We start from the raw sequence: 24698 nt of genomic DNA, 5'->3' as shown, positions 1-24698 counted from the left end.
TAAGCCCCCTGTGAGACCCTTGAGTCAAACTCTGGAGGGGTCTCTGGACAGGACCTTGTGAGGCCTGGAGTCTTAAACTCTGGGTCTCTGGACAGGATAGGCTTAGCTAGGCCTTCTAGGATGACTGGAGTCAATTGGCGACAATTGGTGTGTTTGGGCGTCTTGGAATTTAGATTCTGTCCAAATTCAATGGGTGTGGCCCAGTCCCAGCCAGCGCTCGTGGAGATAAATGAGAAAAATGATCAGAAAATACAGGTAGATAGTCCCTTGGGAGATAAATTAAGTAATTGGAATGAACTGCCAAAATATATAAGGAAAAAGCAAGGAAAAAGGAAAAGATGTTAAGGTATTGTTGTTTTGTCTGGGGTGACAAAGATATTGGTGAAGGCATTATTGAAGACTGGGTGTGCCAAAGACTGAATTTGTACCTGAAAGAAAAGGAAAGGATTTAACTCCATCAGCCCCTTCAAGGGCCCTTGGGGCCTGGAGGAGAACTTAGGTCTATTTTGAATTCTCTCTTCTCACAAGAGGAGAGGGGACTAATTGGAGGGGCAGCTATGAAGGAGTGGGACAGGAGAAATCCTCCAGCTGCAAGAGTAGTTTCAGCTGACCAGAAATACCTTTAGCAGATCCCATTTGGGAGTACAATTACCCTATACATCGGGGAAGTATGTGAGATAGAGTGAAGATGGTGGATTCTTTCCGTTCCCTCTCACGTGTCCTGACCTGCAGTAGGCCACGTGGGACCAAGGGAAAGAAATTGCTAAATTCATTATTTTAAATATGATGGCAAAAGTGGTTTTATATTATTTGGAATTTAAAGCCGTGTTTGGGATTTTAAGTTAAAATATAGGTTATTAAAACAAAATGCTGGTAGTTTACCTTAGGGGAGGTTGGGGTTGTATCTCCCTACTTAGAGGTGTGTTGTTTTCTAGAAGTATTGAGTAATTTATAACTGGGTTATGCCTTAAAAATTTGTCATCTCTGTTGGGCATGTATAAGTTTTATGAAATTTGGTTCAGTTATTTGCAAACAAGAAAGATTGATTTGCAAAAGCAATTAATGGTTTAAATGGAGCATCTAGTATTGGTTTAGGAGTGTATGGTAACATATGTCTGGAGAAGGTTTAAGCAAGTAAGCTTTGGAAGGAGAGAGATGGGACAGGAAGAGATGGTGTGAGAGAAAAAAAGGAAAATAGCTCTCCAGAAATGGGGAAGAAAAAGGCACAATTCCCTAGTAAATCTGCCATTTGCCATGGGAAAAGGAGATATATCCCATGAGGTTGGAGCCTGTCTTGAGCTGGCAGCTTGGATCCTGGGGAAATAGCACCCTAAAAAAAAATTAGCTGTGATAAGTTAGGGTCTGAAAGCATGGTGGAGTGCGGGAAGAGTGGCCACATGGAGAGGGACCTTGTCAGGTGATCTAATCCCCCTTCCCCATTAAGTATGGTGGCTGCAACACCTTGCTGGTTCGGATATCAATTGCTTCTAATGTTTAAAGGAACAGCCTACATTTATATGGTGTTAATAACTGAATGTTTTATTTTTATTTTTCAAGTCTATAGCTGCTCCAAGAAGTTTGTTGGAACGGAAGTTATCTGAAAACGATTTATTTCTACTAAGATTCCATCTGTCTAAAGCAAATTATTTAATGCTTATTTATGTGCATTGTAGACTCCTTGCTTAAGGAAGATGATAAAAATCTAGAGCAGGATTTTAGTCTGATTTGATAATTTGATAGGGTTATTTCCAAAAATTGAATGAAGAGAGTATTAACGTTAAATCTGAAAGATCTAAAGTTTCTTTTATGTGTAAACGGGATGGACAACATGCAATTTAGAATTTTTTCTTTGTATTTGAGTATTTTAAAGGCAAAATGATCTGTGTAATGTTAAACTTAGAACTATCTAAGCTATATAAGCTGTGAACTTTCTAGGATGAACCCTGTACTGTGATTCTTGAGAACTAGATTCATCTGAAGCCTTGATTAATGATAATTGCTGTAGGAGATAAAACCTTTTGGGACTGCAACTAATATTTGCTGGGAATTTTGAATTCGGATGTGACTGCACAGGTCATAAGGTGGAATTGTGAAAACAAAAGGACAGTTAACCTGAAGTAAAACTGCCTTAAATAAAGAAACTCTAGGTTTACTTTGCCCAAGTACTTGGCCTTTTGAAAAAGCCTGGAATCACACCCTGATTAGGCTAAGGTTTAGGTCTAGAGCCTTTTGCACCGTATGTTGATGGAAGGCAGGGCTTATGTCTTTAGATGCGTTTTTCATGTTTTGCATGATCGTGGGGGGTGGGGGGGAACTATATTGAAAGAACTTTTGACACCCAAACAATTCCCCATTAAATACATGGGAGAAAATGAAATGAAGGGGAATCCACTCTAGGTGAAGGGAAGGAGGCTTATAGGACCAGCTGCCCATGTTGCATTGCTGATTCTTTGCTCTTGACCAGTAGCTTTACTTTCTAAAGTATTAGACCCAGTGGCCAAAGGATAGGCAACCTGTGTACAAGCAGTGGCTGCTACTAATCTCTTGGTAGAAAAGAGTAGGAAACTCACCTTTGGAGGCAGTGTTATAGTAGGTGTCCCACACCAAGTAAGAACAATATTAAACCAGAGGGCTGGGAAATAGCTCACAGATTCCAGAATGTTGATAATCTTAATCCTGCCTCCTGTCCCTTGGAACAAAACCACCCTTTCAGATGAATATTGTTGTTTAGAGTTAATTGATTTTCAAAAGAAAATAAAAGGATTCACAAGAATCCCCAATCCCTGGGGGAGTAAATTGGTTTATAGATGGGATTTTCTAGAGTGGTAGATGGGAAATTCTTTTGCAGCAAGGGGAAATAGATTAGAAGATGAGAAGGCCAAGGGAGCTGGAGACCAGGAGATTTCTCATATAATGACCTTGATACCTGTAGTTCCCCCTAGTCTACCCTCTCTCAGTTTTACTCAGAAGGAAAAAGAGAAGGCCTCGAGCAGTTGGGAACTCGGAAGAATGATGGCTCTTGCCTGATGGCAGAGAGGTACTGACCAAAGCAAGTATGAGGCAGGTCCTTCAGCAACTGCACCAGGGCAGTCACTGGGATGTCCAAAACCTGTGTGATGCTGTGCTGACAAGGTATGTTTCCCCTGGCCTATATACTATGGCCTGACAACTGGTGAACGGCTGTCTCATTTGTCGAAGGACTAATAAGGCTGCTCAACACGGACGAGCTCCAGGAATCAGACCATTCTAAAGCATCCAAGCGGACTTCACTGAGCTGCCACCAGTGGGTCGCCGCAAATACTTGCTGGTCATAGTGGACCATCTGACCTCATGGGTGGAAGCATTCCCCTCAGCCCAAGCAACTGCCTCGACAGTAAGGTCTCATTAGAACAAATTATTCCTAGATATGGAATAGTGGAGAGGATAGACTTGGATCAGGGAACACATTTTTCTGCCCAAGTATTGCAGAATCTGATCGGGGCCTTAGAAATCACTTGAGATCTCCACACCCCCTGGCATCCTCCCTCTTCTGGAAAAGTAGAAAGGATGAATCAAGAAATAAAACAGCAACTGACTAAAATTATCTTTAGGGACCCCACTACCTTGGACTAAATGTCTTCCTCTTGCTGTGGTCAGAATCAGAACCAAGCCACATAGAGATAGAGTGCTTTCGCCTTAGGAATTATTGTACGGTCATCCTCTCCAGGCTTGTCCTATGGGAAACTGGGACCCTATCTTAGAGACAAAGGATTCATTTCTTAAGAGATATATTTAAGTCATTGCTAGGACTTCAACAAAAGGGTTAATGGCTCAGACTCCTAGGTTTCCCTGTTCATAGAATTCAGGTTGGAGATTGGGTGTTGATCCGTTCCTGGAAGGATGAGAAGCTGACTCCGTGCTGGGATGGACTCTACCAGATGATACTGACCTCGGACACTGCAATTCGCACCCAGGAATGAGGCTGGACACACCACACCAGAACAAAAGGATATGTGGCGCCACCTTTATCTGAGGGGACAGTTGAAGATGGGGAGACCTCAAATTACATTTGAGGAGGGGATCTCGACTGAATGGGAACACAAATTCTGAATCCAGTGCATTGTAACTGTATGACTTTTCTTGTATGTTTTGATTGATCATGGGAGCTATATGAAAAGAAAGGAGATTAAGTACACAAGGGAAAGACTGCAAACTGTCCATGGACCTAGAGAGATTTCTGTCATGTTTTGTAAAGGAAGTGGGATACACTTTAGACCAAGGGAAATAGGCTTGCAGATTCAGCTACCTGTATTGCTGCCTGTATTCCCTCATATAGCTCTCAGACAATTAAATTCTGAAAAAATTGTTAAAAAGGCTCTAGAGTTTTTGTTAAAGGAGATCATACTCACTTAAGGCCACAATGTTCCATCCATTGCCCATACTCCTTTGAGGAAACAAAAGCAGGAATTTGGGAAAAACATTCTTTGGTATCCTAGGAAAAGCTGTCTGGATAAGAGGCATTCATCTTCACTCCCTCAGTCTTCCTCTGGATGGGGTTCCTGATTACTGTCCCCAGTAATCCCATATTAACTTCACTTTTGTTTATTCTTTTTTTTTTTTGGCACGTATTTAATCCTTACATTTTTAATCTACTTGTAAGAGTTGTTTCTTCCAGACTTCAAGCCATAAAATTCCAACCATTTGGTCAACCTGAAATCACCTGATAGCTGATTTTTAACACTCAGCACAGGATACTGCTGCCACCTACAAGTCACTTGTCTCTCCCCCTCAGTCTGGACCCCACTGGGCAGGGCTAGTTCTACACCCCTTATCAGTCTGAAGCTGGTCCAGAAGATGAGACCTTTGACCCTTTGTCCCAAATAAATCTGGGTCTGGACTACTTGAGGAAGGAATAATGGGACAATGGCCCTGAGGCTCCTGGGGCTCCACAGTGTTGTAGTTCTACGGATAACATTGGCTTCCAGATGCCAATCTGTTGGTCTATGATCATAAGGTTTCCAAAATAGGGTCTCTGATTCCTGTTCATTGCTTTAAGCAGCAATATCTTGTCACCTGCTTCCTTATGCACTTAAATCACTAGAATAATTCAAGATTTCTTAGCTAAAATGGTTGCTGAAAGCTTCCATTGATGTACAGGTGTTGGTTCTAAATGGTAGAGGGAGGGGTATAGAGAGCCATAGACAGTGGGGGAACTCTGGGTGAGGTATAAGACCCTTCAGCCAAGAAGGAACCTGATGACAATGTCTGGTTTGGTTCCCTATTTCTCCTACAGGCTCTCGACCTTCCTGAGAAGTCAGGAGGTGGTGACAATCTGTTGTGACTGAAGTAGAGTGATATCAGATGGCAGAGAGTGATACCAGGTGGCAATCTACATACAACAGCAAGTTGTTTATGTGGTCCCATGTGCGCAGTATATACTTTGGTTATATAAGGGTATGAGGGTATATATAAGGGGGAGAGAATTTGGAAACAATGGACTCCATATTTCAACCATTCTTGGGAGCCTCATCACTCCTCCATTAAGATGGTATGCTTTTTCATCCCGCATGGGGGCTCTAGAAAGCAGGACCCAACAGTGGGGTACAATTAATACTGAAGAAAGGAACATACCTGAAGACCTAAATAACAAGGATGTCCTCGTGGAAGAAATATATCAAGACTGGTGTGAGAAATCTTCAAATGTATGAAAATGGTCCCTAAATGGGACCAGGTAAAGATTTCTCAACAAGTCTATGAGATGGAGTGGATTGGACTGTAGACCTAAATTTCAGGAAGTAGATAGCATTGCTGACGATTTGTCAATGATTACTTCCTTTTCAGTCCATCTAATGAACTTTTATTATTTAACCAATTTATTATTTCTTGTTTGTCACCAGATAGCAGGCTGGAGATAGGAACTGAGAGGTTCTATGTCTGCTCAGCTGGTGTACTTGGGCCTCTTCTTACAAGGACTAAATATTTCTGAAGATGCTTCTGAGTAGTCGATTTGGGTAAGGAGGTTTAGAACCCATGCCATACAACAGTAATACAATAATGCCAGAAGATTTCAATGTCCCTGTCTCATTTTTGGATAATTCTAACAAAAATAAAGAGAAAATACAGAACTAAACAAATTGCTGGAAAAACTAGAGTTAACAACTAACTAGAGTTAGTATGCATCTTCTAAATGTGACTTTAAAAGAATATATGCATTTCTCAACACTACATAGAACTTTTACAAAAACTGACCATTTTATTCAACCTTAGAGATAGTGTAAACAAATGTAAAAAAGTAAAAATAGTAAATACATGCTTTAGTCTCCATAACACAATAAATATAGTAATACAGTAATTGATTCAGAGACGTAAAAAAAAAAGGCAAAGATCCAAAATGAAACTCAGACTCAACAATAAAATCCTAAATAATAACAGGATCAAAGTACAAATCATAGAAATATTAATTATATAAAAGAAAATGATAATGATGAAACATACCAAAATTTCTGTGATGCAGCAAAAGAAGTCCTCAAGGGAAAAATCATATCCCTACAAATATACAATTAACAAGATAGAAAAGGAGAAGATTAATTAACTGAATTTGCATCTTAAAAATTTAAAAATCTTAAAAAGTTAGCAATAAACCTAAAATAAACACAAAGGAGGACTTGTTGAAAATTAGAGGAGAAACAGATGACCATTGAGTAAAAATTAGAGGACCAAAAATATTCAATAAAATGGCAAATGTATAAGATAAAATTATAAGAACTAGAAGAAAAATGTCAAATTATGCACAGATACACTCTAGGCTAATAAAACTGAAAAAAAAAAACAAAAAACCCAGAGAACATCTTCAAAATTTAAATTTAAAAATGCTTAAACTGAGAGCTCAAAAAAAACCTGAGATCTCAAAAAAGGAAACTGAAGTAGTACAAACTGAAGTACTACTAAAAAACAACAAAAAACTTAACAAGAAACCTTTCTAGTCCTGATGGAGTCACAGGAGAATTATATTAAACTTTTAAAGGACAAATATCCATAAATTATTTTTTACAATTGAAAAAGTATCCTAACAGAACCCTTTCCTGTGATAAATACTATCCTATTACTAAAAAGAATAAAACAAAGAAAAACTACAGACCAATATCATTAATGAATACCAATGAAAAGTTTTTAAACAATTTTGTCAGATTACAGCAATTTATCCAAGAAATAATTCATTACAACCAAGTTAGAGAATTATATCAGCAACGAAAGAAATCATTCAACATTAAGAAAACAATCGACATAATAAATCAAATTAAAAACAAAAACTCCAAAGCCACAAGTCTACATAGACATCTTATTTCCCACTCTAATTGCACTCGTTTTAGATTTTTGCCTTCTCCAGTAAGCCCCCAGTACATGCCTCATTGGGAAATCTCATGATTTTGAAAGATCAAATCAGCCTTGTCACTTACGCCTCGGCAATACTTTCTCACTCTTTAAGCAGGAACCATAAATTCTATTTAAGAAGAGGGAAATGATAGACATCTCATTTCCCACCCCCAGTTGCTCTCATCTGTTGTACTCAATTTGTACTTCAACTTCTCCAGAAGCACCTGTTTTGGATTTCTTTGACTTTTCCACAATGGTCCCTGTAAGTTATCTGCTCCTTACTATCTTCTCTGCTTTCTTTTTGCTCCTGAGGACAAGAATTTTCTTATTTATATTTTTATTCTAAGCAATTAGTATGATGCCTAGCACAGAGTGGGCACTTAGTTTGTACTCCTGACTATTGATGTGTTTATATCAATAAATGCAGGAAACCATTCAACAAAGTATAACATTCATTCTTGTTTATAAAAAAATCCTACAAAGTATAAGAATAGAACAACTTTAAAAATGAAAGGCAAGTATAGGAAATGGGGATACACTAGAACCTTTTCCAATAAATAGAGGAGTAAAGCAAGGACATCTACTCTCACACTATTATTTGACACATTTCTGGAAATGCTACCAAGAGAAAGAAATTAAACCCATAAAGAGAAATAAAGAAGAGACAAAACTATCACCATTGACTGATGCTTGAAAAATTCCAAGAATTCAACAAAGATACTAATTGAAACAACTGATCGCTTTAGACAAAATTTAGATTATAAAAAAATTCAAAAATTAACAATTTTTATGTAACAGAGAGGCAATAAAAGAAAAAGAAGTCCCATTCCAAATAATTACAAAATGCATAAAGCATCTTGGGGTCAAACTACCAAAACACACAAGACTCACAGATTTCCTTACATAGTACTCCTTAAAGAAATAAAGAACAACTAAAATACCTGGAAGTGTGTGGCTGGGCCAGTGCCAATCTAATAAGAAATGACAACAGTATCAAAGCTTATACCTTTACACAATCAAATTATCAAAGGGATACTTCATAGAACTTACTGAAATAATAAAAATATATATTTGGAAAAATAAAAGATCTAGAATATAAAGGAAATGAAGAGAAGTAAAGACAAAGGTTGATTAGAACTTTTAGACTTCAATACATATTATAAAACAATATATATAATCCAAATTATCTGATACTTATTTAAAAAAAAGGGGTAAATCAATAGAACAGACTAGAAGAAAAAAATAAAAAAACAATGTATATTAATAACCTAGTATCTCATAAAGCAGTTCTCCCTATCTGATTGAAAAAAAAAACAATAAAAAAACTTGTGGGGGAAAGAGACCCACATGTGCAAAAATGCTTGTGGCAGCCCTTTTTGTAGTAGCAAGGAACTGGAAAATGAGTGAATGCCCATTAGTTGGAGAACAGTTGAATAAATTGTGCAATATTATTCTGTAAGAAACAACCAGCAGGATGATTTCAGAAAGTCCTGGAGAGACTCACAAGAACTGATGCTAAGTGAAATGAGCTGAACCTGGAGATCTTTGTACAAGGCAATAACAAGATTACACAATAATCAATTCTGATGCATGTGGCTCTTTTCCACAATGAGATAATTCAGGTCTGTTTCAATGACTACATCTACACCCAGAGCCTGTTTTTTAAAAATTTAATTTATTTATTTAATTAATTAAAATTAATAAATATATAGATAAATTATATTATATAATAAATTTAATTAATTTTAATTAATTATTTAATTTTTTATTTAAAAATTTAATAATTCAGGCCTGTTTCAATGACTACATCTACACCCAAAGAGGGCTGTGGGAACTGACAGTGGATTACAATATAGCATGTTGTGTTTTGCTTGAATTTTATTTTCTCTCCTTTTTTTTTTTAAACTTTTTGATCTGATTTTTTTGGTGCAGTAAGATAATTATATAAATATGTATGCTTATACTGGATTTAACATATATTTTTGCCATGTTTAACATATATTGGATTACATACCATCTAGGGGAAGGTGGAAGAGGAGAGAAAATTGGAACAAGGTTTTTCAAGCATCAATGTTGAAAAAATTATCCTTGCATATGTTTTGAAAATAAAAACTTCATTAAAAAAAAAACAAAAAAAGCATTTTACAAATGTTATTTAATTTGATCCTCATAACAACCCTAGGACACAAAAGCTGTTATTATCCCAATTTTACAGCTGAAGAAACTGAGACTAATTACAATTTGTCCAGGGTCACACTGTTTATAACAATCTAAGCCTGGATTTGAATTCAGGTGTTCCCAAATCCAAGCCCAGCACTACATCAGTTTAGCTACCAGTTCCTATTAAGATAAGAAAAATAAAGAGGGAAGCAGTCAAATGGGGGAAAAAAAAAATCTTTGCATAAAATTTCTCTAATAAGGGTTTGGTAACCAAAACATATAATCCATTAACAAGTATATATAAGACAAACAACCTTTCTCCAGCAGATAAATGGTCACAGAATATGAATAACAATTTTTAAAAGATTGGGAAGTGTTCTCAATCACATGAACGAATGCTTCAAATCACTAATAAAAAATGCAAATCAAAATAATACTGAAATTACACCTCATACGCTGAAAATTGGCAAAGATGAGAAAAATGGCAATAGTCAAAGACAAGCACATTAATGTATTGCTGATGAAGCTATAAAATTAAAAAAAAACTATATTGGGAAACAATTTGGAATTATGCAAATGAAGTGGCTAATATCCCTTTGACCCAGAGATTCTATTACAAGTTTTATATCCCAAGGAAACCACTGTTTAGAAAGTCTCACCAAAATATTTATAATAGCATTTTTGGTGACATAAAATTATTGCAAACAAAGCAAATGATCATAGATTAAAGAATGGTTAGACCCATCATAGTACATGAATTTATTGGGATATTTCAATGGTTTCAGAAATGATGAATGTAGCAACTCTAAATGTGCAAGATTTCAATGAACTCATAAAGAAAAGAGTGAGGAGAAGCAAGAAAATAATGTGACTAAAACAAACAATATTACAATAATTATAATGTAAGTGGATTTGTTTGCACACTAAGTAAAATGTAAATATTGTAAAATCATGAAGAATAGTACGACCTGAAAGAAGAGATATGAGAGGCAATACCAATCTATTCCTTTGAGGAAGAGAAAGGCCCATAGGTTATTGCACACTGAATATGGTTTTGGACTTTTTAAAAATATATTCATCAGTTGTGCTGATTTTTTTCTTTTTTCTTTTTTTGGTTCAAAGAATACTACTACTTACAATGGGAAAGATTTCCGGGAAGAGGAAGGACAGATTCTGGGGAAAAAAACTGCTAATACAAAAAAACCCAAAAAAACCCCAAAATATAACAATGAAAACATTTTTAAATGCTCAAATAACTTGGGAAAGAAAAAAAAAAATGGGATTCCAATGCTTGATGGAGATTGAAAATTCAAGCACAAATTTATACCTTTGGTGCATATGATGTGAATTATCTTTCCCTGTCAGGAAGAAGCCCAAATACTGTTCATATGGAATAATGTGAAGTCCAAGTCTATTGCTAATACATTCATCCTGCTTCCAATCTAGTTAGCATCTTTAAAGACATTTACAATAACCTTTGAGACAACCTAGATGAGAACTTAGTTTTCCCAGACTGTCCGATAACCATAACTTAACACGGTCATAATGTAAACGCTATCAATCCCAATTGCATACATAAAAGAAGTTTCCCAGACTATTTTGAGTGGTATAACTTTAAACAGGTCTGGGACCTGGTCTGCAAAGTGCATTCTATGTAGCTCTTTGACTCTTTCCTGAGTTCTCACTTTTGCATCTGAGAAACTCCCAAGACTATATTTCCACTATTAAAGATCTGCTTATTATGAAGATCTTGGCTAAGTTCTTTTCAGAACTAAGCTAACTGTGAGGTTTTCTCACTCCTTTACAATGTTTTCCCTGCAACATTGTATTTCTCCTTACTCTAACTAATTGGTTAGTCTCCTAAATTCCTCTAAAATCTAACCTGCCAATGGTATGCTTAGGCATTATGGCATATTCCTTTAATGGATTCTTCCAAATTCCTTTTCTTTCTAACTATATGCTCTTCCAACTTTATTTCATATTTACTATTCCTGGTGCCTATTTCATCTCTTATTTTGCCTGTAAACTTTTTTCCTAAATAAACCTTCCTTTTGGCAAAGAGAATGGCCATTGTGAATTTGTCATATTTATTCCAAACTAGATATTGCTTGCTACATCATTTGATGTTCAAAATTTGTGGTCTTCTCTTTGCCAAAGATAAGAAATGATTATCCCAATATTTTTTCCTACTAAGGTGGTATGACTTGGAATTCAGCAAAATCTAATGCTCTGAAACCTGCTGGCCTTCTCCTTCATCTGAAGATAAGGGGATCCCTCCATCTTCCCATTTCTAACTCTCATTTCTCACTGTAATGGGTCCTTGGGGAACTGCCAGGTAGAGAACTAGGAAAAATTGAGGGCCATGTAATCTTCGGGGGAATGCCTCGGATTAAGTTTTGCCATCTCTGGTGTGGACCCCACTTTTCTGTGGGTCTGCGGCTTTTTGAGCATTGGCTACAAGGTGAAGACAGAATGGCAGTATGAGAGGCAACTAAAGTGTAGGGTTGTGGTTTTTGGCTTTCTAGGGATACTTTCACTCTCCAAACATTGAAAAGGGGAACTCCTGTGATATCTGACCAGTTAAAATTTAAAAGGGGTACTTCTTTTATTTTCTCTCAGTTTCTCTTCTCTTTCTCTGTTAGTTACCTTGATTTGAAGCCTGTTATGTTTTTAATTAGACAAATTACACATAACTAAAAGAAGTCCTCTATAGGCCTGAACCTTAGGCTTGCAGAAAAGCAATAGAAAGAAAAAAAAAAAAAAACCCTCTCTGGGATTTTCCACACTTCTCTGCCCTTGTGGAATCTATCCAGGCTAAGCTAATGTCCCAGGCTTGACACTTTAAAGCTTGGATTCTTTTGGAGTTCATGATGGTACCCCAACATCTTTGATGGAAGTCCCTCAGCATTTCTGACATGGAAAGTAGGCCAACTTCCCTCAGATACCTCTCTCACAAACCTCCTGACACCTTGGCATCAGCTGGACTTCTAGGTCCTTGTGCTCAAAAAAGGAACTTCCCATGTTTTCCTCCTGTATATATGTGTATAAAAGAAAATAGCTTATCACCCTACATCCCATGAGAAACCTCTTCCCTTCAACATTAACTGCTGAAGAGCTAAATAGATGGGTAAAAATATAGAAAATTATTGAAACGTGAAAGCGAAGTTTCTGTCACCTTAAATTTTGGGGTTATGTTTAAATTGGAATTCTGATTCTAAAATTGTATGAGATAATTACTATTAGTGCATGCTAAAATTGTGAGCTTTTTTATTCTGGGAATAAGACCTTAGAAATTTGTGTACAAGTACTAAAGTATTGCCACTGAAATTTTAAATCTGAATTTGATTTGATTTTAAGCAAACAATGGGTATTAAACCAAAGTTCTCTGGTAATTTACTCAAAGAAGTCCCATATTTATATTTCCTAACTAGATGAAATATGTTTAAGTGTTACGTTGCTTTTTAAATTGTTATGTTGTACAATTTGTAAAAAAAAAAAAAAATATTATGAGCTATCTATCACCTGTGTGATAGATATGTATGAGAAGATAATCTCAGGAAATATTAACTGAGTTCATGGGTTTATAGCACTGAGATAAATTATTCTCTTGAATTATTTGAAACTGATGATTTTTAAAACCTAAAACTGATCCTCACAGTGTCTAGGAAGTAAGGATACATTGAAGTCTTTATCTAATGGATTTTATTCTTGGATCTGTTAGCATTTCCCTCCTTCCTGCTCTCAAGTTGGGGAAATGAAATGAAAAAACAAACAAACAAACAAACAAACCAGAACCATTCTATCTAGCTAACACTGTCATAAGTTTTAGGAAATGAACTTGGTATGGAATGTGAAATTCCCATTCAAGAAAATATAGGTATAAACTGAAATTAGAATTGAAAACTGTATCATAGTTTTATTTTAGATCAGTTGGAATATAAGGACATATTTCACCCTCCCCCTGGCTTTTTGTGGAAAGTCCTCACCTGAGCTGCCTTCCTATTAGTGCTCAACCCTTCTCTGAGTCTCCCTGGTGGTTAAATGAAATTTTTTAACTTTAAATTGCTGCTGCTTTTTTTTTTTTTTTTTTCAAGTGAATTGCCTATGTCTACAAGGTATTTATAATTGAATATTTGTTTTTCAAGGGTGTAGTTGTTTAAAGCAAAGTCATTCATGATGCTTTATCAAAGATTCTAATAATGTTCAGCATTATTCTAAAAGAAGTTCTAAAAAGAACTTCTAAAAGAAATTTGCTATAGTTTTTTTTTAGTTTTGATTAACTGCAAGTTCTTTCAAAATGATTACTTCTTCCATAGTTTACATCTGTCCTCAGCAAATTATTTAACATTTATTTAGTGCATCATGATCTCCCTGTCTAACCAATATATGATCTATAGCTTTCTTCAAAAACGTAAAGCAGGATTTTCAAAACCTTGTAATTTTCCTGCACTGAATTTTGTCTGTGCACTCTGCCCAGTATTGGGGAAATGAAATCCCTTCTCCTGAAGTTCATTTGCATGTGAAAAGAAAGCATGCCATGAGAATGGCTGGTAGAGGCTATGCAGAATGATTTGAGAGGTTTTTTTTCCCCTTTACATCTGAAGTCTCTAATGTGGGAATTGGGTTTGTGAGAGAAATTTTCTATAAATAATATTCTTTTGAATTTTGAATTTGGGTATGATTGTTTGATGGATTATTAAGTTAGTAATCCAACCATTCAAGAAAGATATCTTAAGTTCCCACATGGAAACCATTCTGAACTTTTAGGTGGATGTCTATCAGGGTAAAGAGCTGGGAGGATAATCTTAGACTCTGCTCAAGATCATATAGATCCTTCTGACTCAGTTTCCCATTTGTGGAATGTTTTCCACCTTATTATTTCCGAGTCTAACTATGAGGTGGAATTTTTACTGCATGATTGGTTATCAAAAGATTATTAACTAAAGTCAAATGACTAAGGATGCTTTGTTCTGTAATTATGTCCCTGTTTTTTTTCTCTTATAGCAAATATCTATGAGCAAATGGTCAGTTTAAAAGCCATGAATAAAAATGAAAGTATAAAATCTTCCTGTTTTCTACCTGAAAATGTGTAGTCATTAGGTAAATGACTGTTTTCCATCATTAGGTAGATGAAGAAGCCCAAATCCTGTTTGTATAGAAAAATGTGAAATCAAGACTCTATTGCTAATACATCCTCTTCCTGTCTCCAATCTAGTTAGTATTTTAAAGACAATAACAACAATCTTACAGATAATCTTAATGAGAATTTAGGTTTCCCAAATTGTCCTATTACCATAAATTAAGACAGTCATAATTTAAACTCTATCAAGCATAACTGCATAAATAAAGGAAGTTAACTTTCCCACACTATTTTGATTGGCATATCTTTAGACAGGTCTAGGACCTGGTCTTCCAGGTAGCTCTCTGACACTCCTTCTTGAGTTCCCACTTCTGCACCTGAAATATCTAAGGTATTTCCCCTATAAAAGATCTGCTTATGATGATGATCTTGGCTAAGTAATTTTCAGAAGTAAGACCAATATGAGGTTACTCTCTTTTCTGCCTCATAGCATCTTCCCTTTAATGGTGTCTTTCTCCTTATTATAGCTAACTATATATAATATACATAATAGTTAATCTGCTAAACTGCTCTTTGGATCTAATCTATCAATCAATTGCATGCTTGGGCCTTATAGAATATTCCTTTAAAGGAAATTCCTTTCCTTTCTAAGTGAATGCTCTCCCAACTCTATCACCTATTTGCCACTCCTGGGGTCTTATTTTAGCTCTTATTTTATCTGTAAGTTCTTCTCCTAAAATAAACCTTCCTTTTGGCAAAGAGAATGGCCATTGTGAATTTGTCACATGTTTATTTCAAACTATGTATTGCTACTTTGATCTCATCACACATGTGAATTGGTCTAACCTTTCCAGAAAGCAATCTGAAATTGTTAAGAATGTGACTAAAATGTGCATACCCTTGGACCTGAAGATCCTGCAATTAGAAATATACTTCAAAGAGGTAAAGGATAAAAAGAAAGGCCCAACATATTCACAGCAACTCTTTATTTACAATATATTTACTGTAGCAAAGATCTGGAAACAAAGATGTCCACAGGATGAGGAATCCTGAACTATGAGAATCAAAATAGAGAAGTCAAGATGGTGGAAGGAAAGTCAAGATGGTAGAATAGTAGAAAACAGTTCAGCTATTGTTCCCCTCAATCCCAAATTCCTCCAAACAGCCTATTAAAAAAATTCACCAGACTGAATACTGAAGGGGAAATTCAGAAAAATCACAGTGAGTCTTTCTTCTAGCCCAGACTAACAAAAAAGAAAGACAAACTGAGAGGTACATTAGGGACACTGTCAGACCAGGAAAGCTTCACGCACAGTTCACTCTAGCACCCAGTGAAAGGTTGCACACTAGGGCAAGAAAGGGTTCCAGAGGAACAATTTCCAACTATGCCCTAAGGACTATAAAAATCTTTTGATACAGCAATGTCTCTATTGAGTTTGTATCCCAAAGAGATCATAAAAAAGAGAAAAGGACCTTTATGTTTGCAGCAACCCTTTTTGAAGTGGCAAGAAACTGGAAACTGAGTGGATGCACAGAGAACTATGTTTGGAGAAATTGCACGTTTAATTCATATTGGAATGCTTGCTGTTGGAGGAAAAGGGGGAGAAGAGAGGGAGAAAAAACAAGAAGATATATAAGAAAGAGTCTCAGAATCACATCAAGGCACCATAAACAGGCAGGTGTCAACTGGCAGCTACCCATTCAAGATCATCAAGTCAGACTGAATTGAGTAGGGGACCTGCTGACATTCCTGAGTAGGAAGGCTTTGGGCAGCATATAAAGAAAGGATCAAGTTTAGAAGCATGCATCGAGTTCCAATGGGCTCGTGATGAAGAGTGCCATCTGAATACGAGAAAGGACTTTGGGGACTGAATGTGGACCACAACATAGTATTTTCGCTTTTTTATTGTTGTTCGCTTGCTTTTGTTTTCTTTCTTATTTTTTCCTTTTTTATCTGATTTTTCCTGTGCAGCAATGTAATTGTGGAAATATGTATAGAAGAATTGTACATGTTTAAGATATATTGAATTACTTGCCATCTAATGGGAGGGGGTGGAGGGAAGAGAAGGAGAAAATATTTGAAGCACAAGGTTTTGCAAAGGTGAATGTTGAAAATTATCTATGCATATGTTTTGAAAATAAAAATCTTTAATCAAAAAAAAAAAAAAAAGAAGCATGCATCGGCAGTGTGCCTCAGATTTCAGGAATAGAGTAAGGTTTCATTCAGTTCCAGCAAATAACCCAGTCTCAAGCTTACAAAGGAATAACCAGAGTATGAATCGCAAATCAAAAGTGAACCTACAGTTAATTTACTCTGGACCAGCAGAGTTTTCCAACTAGCTAATACAGGTTGAGTCTAGTAGCTGTGTGTGGATGCTTGGACTAAAGGCCGGATCAAATACTTTCAGGACTCAGACCAAGGGTAAAGCAAACAAATCACACTGGAAAACACTGAAAGCTTATATGTCCTTAATCTGTCCCTGAGATCCTTGAATAATCCAATACTCAATACTCCCAAGAAAACAACAACAGAACCAGCCTTGTCCCTCCTTGTCCCTCCTTGAAGAATTGTTCCAAGTCCAGCCCTAACAGCAAATCTAAAGCCAAGAAGCTGACTAGAAGAATAAACAGTTATGGGGGCAAGGTCCCCAGAACAGAAATAGAGAATCCACAAGCAAGTCTCTGAGAAAACACAACTTAACTAGAATTCCTGGAGGAGATAAATCAAAAGAATTTTTTTTCTTTTTTTAGTGATTAAAAAATATTTTTATAAATGAGAAAATAAGAATACTTGAGAAAAAACTTGGAAAAGAATTGAGAGATACAGAAGAAAGAATTAGAAAGGGAATTACCAACTTGTCACAAGAGATACAAATCCTTGTAAAAGTAAAAACCACAATGGTTCAAATAGAAGTCAATGACTCCAAGAGAAAACAAAAATATTAAAGCAAAATCTAAAGACTGAAAAAGTAGAAGAAAATGTAAAGTATCTCCTGGCAAAAACAAGTGAACTGGAAAACAGATCAAGGAAAAAAAAAAAAAAAACAAACTACTGGATTACTTAACATGAGCCCTCCTCCCCCAAAAAGGAGGAAGTATAGACATCACATTTCAAGAAATCTTCAAAGAAAACTAAGTTTTCTATCTATATATAAGGCATGTCCCTTATAGCCAGAATGCAAAGTGCAAATAAGTGGACACCTCCTGAAATGAAGATACCCAAATACATTAGAGCCAAAATACAGAGCTTCCAAGTTAAATACACAGGATTATATAGATGAATGATTTTAAAAAAATTAACGTATGAACTAATGAATATTCCAAGTGTCAGAAAATACTTAGAAGGTACAGTCAGAACCATACAAAATTTAGCATCCACTACATTAAAAGCGCAGAGAACTTGGGCAAATTTCTGGAAGGCAAAGATATGTAATCTTACTAAAGAATAATTTATTCAGCAAAACTGAGTATGATGCCAGAGGACTAATTAAATAGAAGACTTCCAAGTATTCCTGATGAAAAAAAAAAAACAGCTGTACTGAAATTTCCAAGTTCAATATGTAAGAGTTAATAAAAACATAAAATAGTTAACATGAATGAATAATAAAAGACCAAACAAGGACAAACTGCTTACATTCAAATATGAGGATATATTATTGCCAATGATAGCATTTAAATGTGACAGAATTCTATTGTAAGAAAGAAATGGATTTCAGAAAAAGCTGGGAAAGCTAGTTAGGAAACAATGTAGAATGAAGTTGAACCAGCAGAACAATTTATATAGGGACAAAAATATGGAAAAGACAATTTTAAGACTTAGGAGTTCTAATCACTGAACGGCCAACCATGATTCCAGATGATTTAAGTTAAAACATGCCACTTACCTTCTGATAGAAAGATGGAGGACTCAGATTACAGAATATGCCATTTAATTTTTTTGGACAAAGGCAATGCAGAAATTTGTTTTGCTTGCTTATGTTAATTTTATTTTATTACTATTATTATTTTGCTGAGGTAATTGGGGTTAAGTGACTTGCCCAGGGTCAAACAGCTAGGAAGTGCTAAGTGTCTGAAACCAGATTTGAACTCAGGTACTCCTGACTTCAGGGCTGGTGCTCTATCCACTGTGTCATCTAGCTGCCCCTGCTTATGTTTATTTTTAATGAGGGTTCTGTTTTGCTTTTATTCTCAATGGGGAGGGAAGTTTGGAGGTGGTATTTAAGGTAAGAAAATAAGAAGGCAGATGTTGGCTGATTTTTTAAAAAATAGGTATATATATACATATACATATGGGTATCTATATTCACACACACATATATAATTTTAAAAAGAAATAATGAATATGAAGAATAAAAAAAAGAATAAAGAAGTAGACTTGCATGAAATGATGCAAAGTAAAATAAGCAGAGAGGAAAATATATATAGTAATTACATTAAGGTAAATGGAAGGAACAAATTTTTAAAAACCCTGAATATTGTATTTTATCAAGATTAGCACTTGATATTTGAAAAAATATTATTTCCCTCCCTTCTTTACTATAGGAAACTATGGGTGTGCCCAGCACGTCAACATGAAATGTATTGATTAGTTTTGCTAAAAAAAATTGTTTTGCCTTCTTCTTTCTAACAAGGAATAGCATTCTGCATATTTTTAAAAATGTACTTTTATTTATTTAAAAATTTCCTAATTACATGAAAAAAATTTTAACATTCATTTTTTAAAAAATTTAAGTATCAAATTTTCTTCCTCCTCCCTGCCCTTTCCTAGTCCTTCAGAAAGCAAGCAATGATACTAATTAAAGTCACGCAAAACATATATCCATATTAGCTATGTTTGTGTGTGTATGTGCAATATATGTATATTACATATATATGTATGTACACACAGGTAGGGTGAGATATAAAAATACATACATACATATACATACATACATAAAAAGATATACCCATCTATATCTATATAAATTAAGATAATATAGAAACAAAAACTAAATCCCATCATAGTTCCACTCCAAAATGGAACAACTCCAAAGAGCTCCATCCCCTCCCCCCCAAATCCCCTTGCTCTTTTAGAGATCACTTATTTGATGCTTCTCACTTATGCCTTGTAATATTATTTTTAGTAAAATGACGCATCTTTCTAGTAAGACTATATATTCTTTAAATATGGTAGAGCCTTGGCACATTACAGATGTTCAATAGTCATCTGATTATATCTCCCTAAGCTATATGCTATTCAAGCAGAGATCATATCTCCTATAGCATCTCTCCCATATCAATCAGCCCCATACACAGTTCACACTCTTAATTTTTTCAAAAAATTCTATTAAAAAAAAAAAAAGAACAATTCTTCCATTAATCAGAACTCAAAAATTTCTATTAAATGAGTTATGATCTGAATCTGTGAAGGCCATATATCCATAATGCTAAACACAAATTATTCCCCATTTTGTCGGCTTTGCCAGTTTGTACTTCAGTAACCCCCCCCCCCAAAGTTGTTTTGATTTGCATTTCTTTTATTATTTGTCATTGGGAGCATTTCATATCATTGTTAACAATTTGATATTCTTTTGAGAACTATATCTTTTCTGCTTATCTGCTGACAAATGACTTTTGATCATATATTTATATATGTATGTATGAAGACAAACATAAATTGTTAATTGTTTATATCAGATACCAAACCTTTATCAGAGAAATTTGATGGCAAAGATTCTGACAACTGTTCTACAATAGCTCCCTTAATTTCGGGAAGGCAGCTTTAATTCTTTTTGTCCGGTTTGACAATGCTAAATCATTATGCAAAAGGTAGGTTTAACCTTTGCTTTTTGTCACTTACAGGATGGAATCTTTCAACGTTCCCTCACAGTACTCTCTCTATTGTGCCTATGAATTGATCCCTTCTATCACCTATACTAATTTTTTTTTTTTATCATTTAGCTGCTTCCCCTTATTGTAGATGTATTAATTCTGTCTGCAGAAGCTTTCCAGTTTCATTTAATCAGTTATTCATGTTATCTTTTCTAATTACTTCTATCCTTTGGTTAGAAATAAAACTCATATAAATGACCATAGTAATCTTGTGTTTGAGAAACCTAAAGACCCCAGTTTTGAGGACAAGAACACACTACATGACAAAAACTGCTGGAAAATTAAGAAAACTGCATGGCAGAAATTATGTATAGACCAGCATCTTACACCATAAACCAAAATAAGATCAAAATAAGTACATGATTTAAACATAAAGGGTTAATACTATAAGCATATTAAGAGAGCAAGAAAAAGTTTATCTGTTTGATCTATGGAAAAGGGAAGAATTTATGACCAAACATATCATATATTCTTACAAGATATAAAATGGAAATTTTTGATTATATTATTATAATATTTGATTATATTTTGCACCAAAAAAAAAAAAAAAAAATGCAATCAAGAAGAAAAGCCAAAGTCTGGGAAACGTTTTTTAATAGTAAATATCTTAAGGCTTCATTTTTCAAACACAAAGAGAACTGAGCCAATTTATAAGAATACAAGTCATTCCCCAATTGATAAATGGTTAGAGGACATGAACAACCATTTTCAGATGAAGAAATCAAAGTTATCTATAGTCATACGAAAATATACTATAAATCACTATTGATTTAGAGAAATGTAAATTAAAACAACTTTGAGGTACAATTTCAAACCTATCAGATTGGCTAATATGACAGAAAAAAAAATGACATGTTGAAAGGAAGGTAAGAAAAGTGGGACACTATTCCACTGTTAGTGGAGTTGCAATCTGATCTAACCATTCTGCAGAGCAATTTGGAAGTATACCCAAAATGGCATACTGTGCATACCTTTGATCTAGTAATATCATTACTAAAATTGTATCCCAAAGAGATTTTTTAAAAGGAGGAAGGGGAGGGCAGATTTGTATAAAAATATTTATGGTTCTTTTTGTATTGGCAAGGAATTGGAAATTGAGCCAATGTATGTATACATATATTCCCCATCAGTTGGGGAATGGCTAAACAAGTGTACTATATGATTGTAAAGGAGTATTACAGTGCCCTAAAAAATGATGAGAAGGATGGTTTTAAAAAACCTGGATAGATTTACATGAGCTGGTTCAAGATGAAATTAGTAAAGCATTGTGCCACAAGTAACAGCAATATTTTACCATAATCATCTGTTGCTCACTTAGTTATACTCAGATACTGCTTTATGATCAATTAGTACTAGACCAGATCAACTTAGTTCTTCTAAAGAATACAATGATTCCAGACAATTCCAAAGGACTCATGATAAAAATTTATATCCACTCCTAGAGAAAGAAATGATGGAATCTGAATACAAATCAAAGCATTATATATTTAATTTCTATATTTTTTCTCATGGTTCTTTTTCATCTGGGTCTTCTTTCACAACATGATTAATATGGTAATATGTGTTGCATGACTGAACATATATAACCTATATCAAATATACTATGTCGAGGAGAGGGAAAGAGAGAAAAAATTCAGAACTCATATTTGTTAAAAATATGTTGAAAAAAAAAAAAAAAAATATATATATATATATATATATATATATATATATATATATATATATATATATATATTGACACTAATATGTTGTCGGTGGAATTGTGAAGTGATCCAACCATTCTGGAGAGCAATTTGGAACTGTGCCCAAAGGATCATAAAACTGTGCATACCCTTTGACCCAGCAGTGTTTCTACTCTGCTTATATCCCAAAGAGATCTTAAAGGAGGGAAAGGGACCCACATGTGCAAAAATGTTTGTGGCAGCCCTTTTTGTAGTGGCTAGAAACTGGAAACTGAATGGATGCCTATCAATTGGAGACTGGCTGAGTAAGTTATGGTATATGTATATGGTATATGGTATATAGTTTTATTGTTATATAAGAAACGATCAGGAGTATGATTTCAGAGAGTTCTGGAGAGACTTACATGAACTGATACTATGTGAAATGAGCAGAACCAGGAGAACAATGTACATGGCAACAAGATTATACGATAATCAATTCTGATGGACATGGCTCTTTTCAACAATGAGATGATTCAGACCAGTTCCAATGATCTTGTGATGAAGAGTCATCTACATCCAGAGAGGATTGTGGGAACTGAGTATGGATCACAACATAGAATTCTCACTCTTTTGTTGTCTGCTTGCATTTTTTTCTCATTTTTTTTTCTTTTTGATTTGATTCTTCTTGTGCAGCAAAATGATTGTATGAATATGTACATTGAATTTAACATATTTTTACCATGTTTAACATGTATTGGATTGCTTGCTATCAAGAAGAGGGGCTGAGGAGAAGGTGAGGAAAAACTGGAACACAAAGTTTTGCAAGGATTAATGTTGAAAAATTATCCATGCATATCTTTTGAAAATTAAAAGGCTTTAATTTTAAAAAATGAAAAAATGTTAAGGGGCAAATGAAGATACTATAGTGAATAGTGTCCTAGCACTGAAGTCAGGAGGACCTGAATTCAAATCCAACTTTAAGACACTTAAGACTTACTAGTTCTGTGACTGTACACAAGTCACTTAACTCCAATTGCATCACCAAAACAAAATGAAAAATATATGTTGAACAGAAATATTATAAAATGATCAACTATGATAGGTTTAGTTGCTCTCAAAAATTCAATGATCTAAGATAATTCCAAAAGATTGATGATGGAAAATACTATCCACATCCAGAGAAAGAACTATGGAGTCTGAATGCAAATAGAAAAACACTATTTTCACTTTTTTGTTTTTTCTTTCTTGTGGTTTTTTTCCCTTTTGTTCTGATTGTTCTTTTACAACATGACTAATGTGAAAATATGTTTAACATGATCATACATGTATAATTCATATCAGATCACTGGCTGTCCTGGGGAGAGGAAATGGAAGGGAGAAAAATTTGGAAATCAAAATCTTTAATTAAAAAAAAAAAAAAGAATGCTAAAAACTATCTTTACATGTAAGGGAAAAATAAAATACTATCTAGTGGAAAAAATAAATGTTAAAATCGTCTTTACATGTAACTGGGGAAAAATAAAATATTATCATACCCACAACTGTGACAAGTATACAATCTGTTTCTCTTCTAGTTTTTAAATAATATAATCTTTAATATTAAGATTCTTTCTAGTTCAAAAATCATATATATTAGTTCTTTCAGTACCTAATGATGTAGTAGTTCATTAGAGTAACATTTTATTTGAATTCATTAAGAAGTACTATCCTGGGACAATTAGATGGCACAGTGCATAGAGTGCTGGCTCTGAAGTCAGGAGGACCTGAGTTCAAATACAGTGTCAGACACTCAATACTTCCTAGTTATGTGACCCTGGGCAAGTCACTTAACCCTAATTACCTCAGCAAAAAAAAAAAAAAGTACTAGCTTATTAGTTTCCATACTTTTATAGCATTTTAACTCTTTATTAGTCACACATATTTATCTTTTCTAAATCAAAGAACATTCTCTTTAGAAGAGAAAATAGAAGTGAATAACTCTACCTTCTCCCTTGTCAATTACCATTGTTTCCCGTTCTCCAATATAATAATAAAATGTTTTTTTTCTTGTCCTTAGCTTTCCTTACAACTCACAATTCATTCAAGCTTTAGTACTTCTAAAACTATTTTCACAGGATTTTACTAAGCATTTATGTATTCATCCTGTTAATCTGACCTTGTTTTTCATGCTATGTCTTTTTAAAATGCTAAGTTGGTGCATCAAAACTGACCTTCTTGCTGTTCAACATACACAACATTCAATCTCCTGTCTGTATTAATATTTGAAATACATTCCCACCTTACTTCATACAATCTCTAGCTTTCTTCAAATTCAACCCATCTTCATATGGGAAACATCTTTCATCACAGTTGCTAGTGACCTCTTGGTGTATATTACTTCATGTGTATTTTCTATATATTTTATATTTACTTATTGGCGTACATACAATTGGTACACAACAAAAGGCAAGCTCCTGGAAGGCAAGGATTGTTTTGTATTTGTCTTTATTCTCAAAGTCTAGCACAATGCCTAGTACATTTAGGCACTTATATGTGTGAATTGGAGACTGAATTTATATATAGAGGATCAT

At 34.7% G+C, this 24698-nt stretch overlaps 1 protein-coding gene across 5 annotated transcripts in view; it reads right to left on the bottom strand.

The window, feature by feature from the left end:
* ZBTB21 (zinc finger and BTB domain containing 21) overlaps positions 1 to 24698 on the bottom strand; it is a 59880-nt gene that overhangs the window by 32182 nt on the left and 3000 nt on the right. For 4 of the 5 annotated variants that reach the window (XM_031959180.1, XM_031959182.1, XM_031959181.1 and 1 more), the window contains one exon: positions 6475 to 6525. The exons of the other annotated variant lie outside the window; for it this stretch is intronic. The gene's annotated coding sequence lies outside the window, so the exon portion shown is untranslated. The remainder of the gene's footprint in view (positions 1 to 6474; positions 6526 to 24698) is intronic. 5 annotated transcript variants of the gene reach the window in all.

This window comes from Sarcophilus harrisii, chromosome 3 (assembly GCF_902635505.1).
Source record: "Sarcophilus harrisii chromosome 3, mSarHar1.11, whole genome shotgun sequence".
In the NCBI taxonomy this organism is placed as follows: Eukaryota; Metazoa; Chordata; class Mammalia; order Dasyuromorphia; family Dasyuridae; genus Sarcophilus; species Sarcophilus harrisii.
This window is presented reverse-complemented; position numbering and strand designations above follow the sequence as displayed.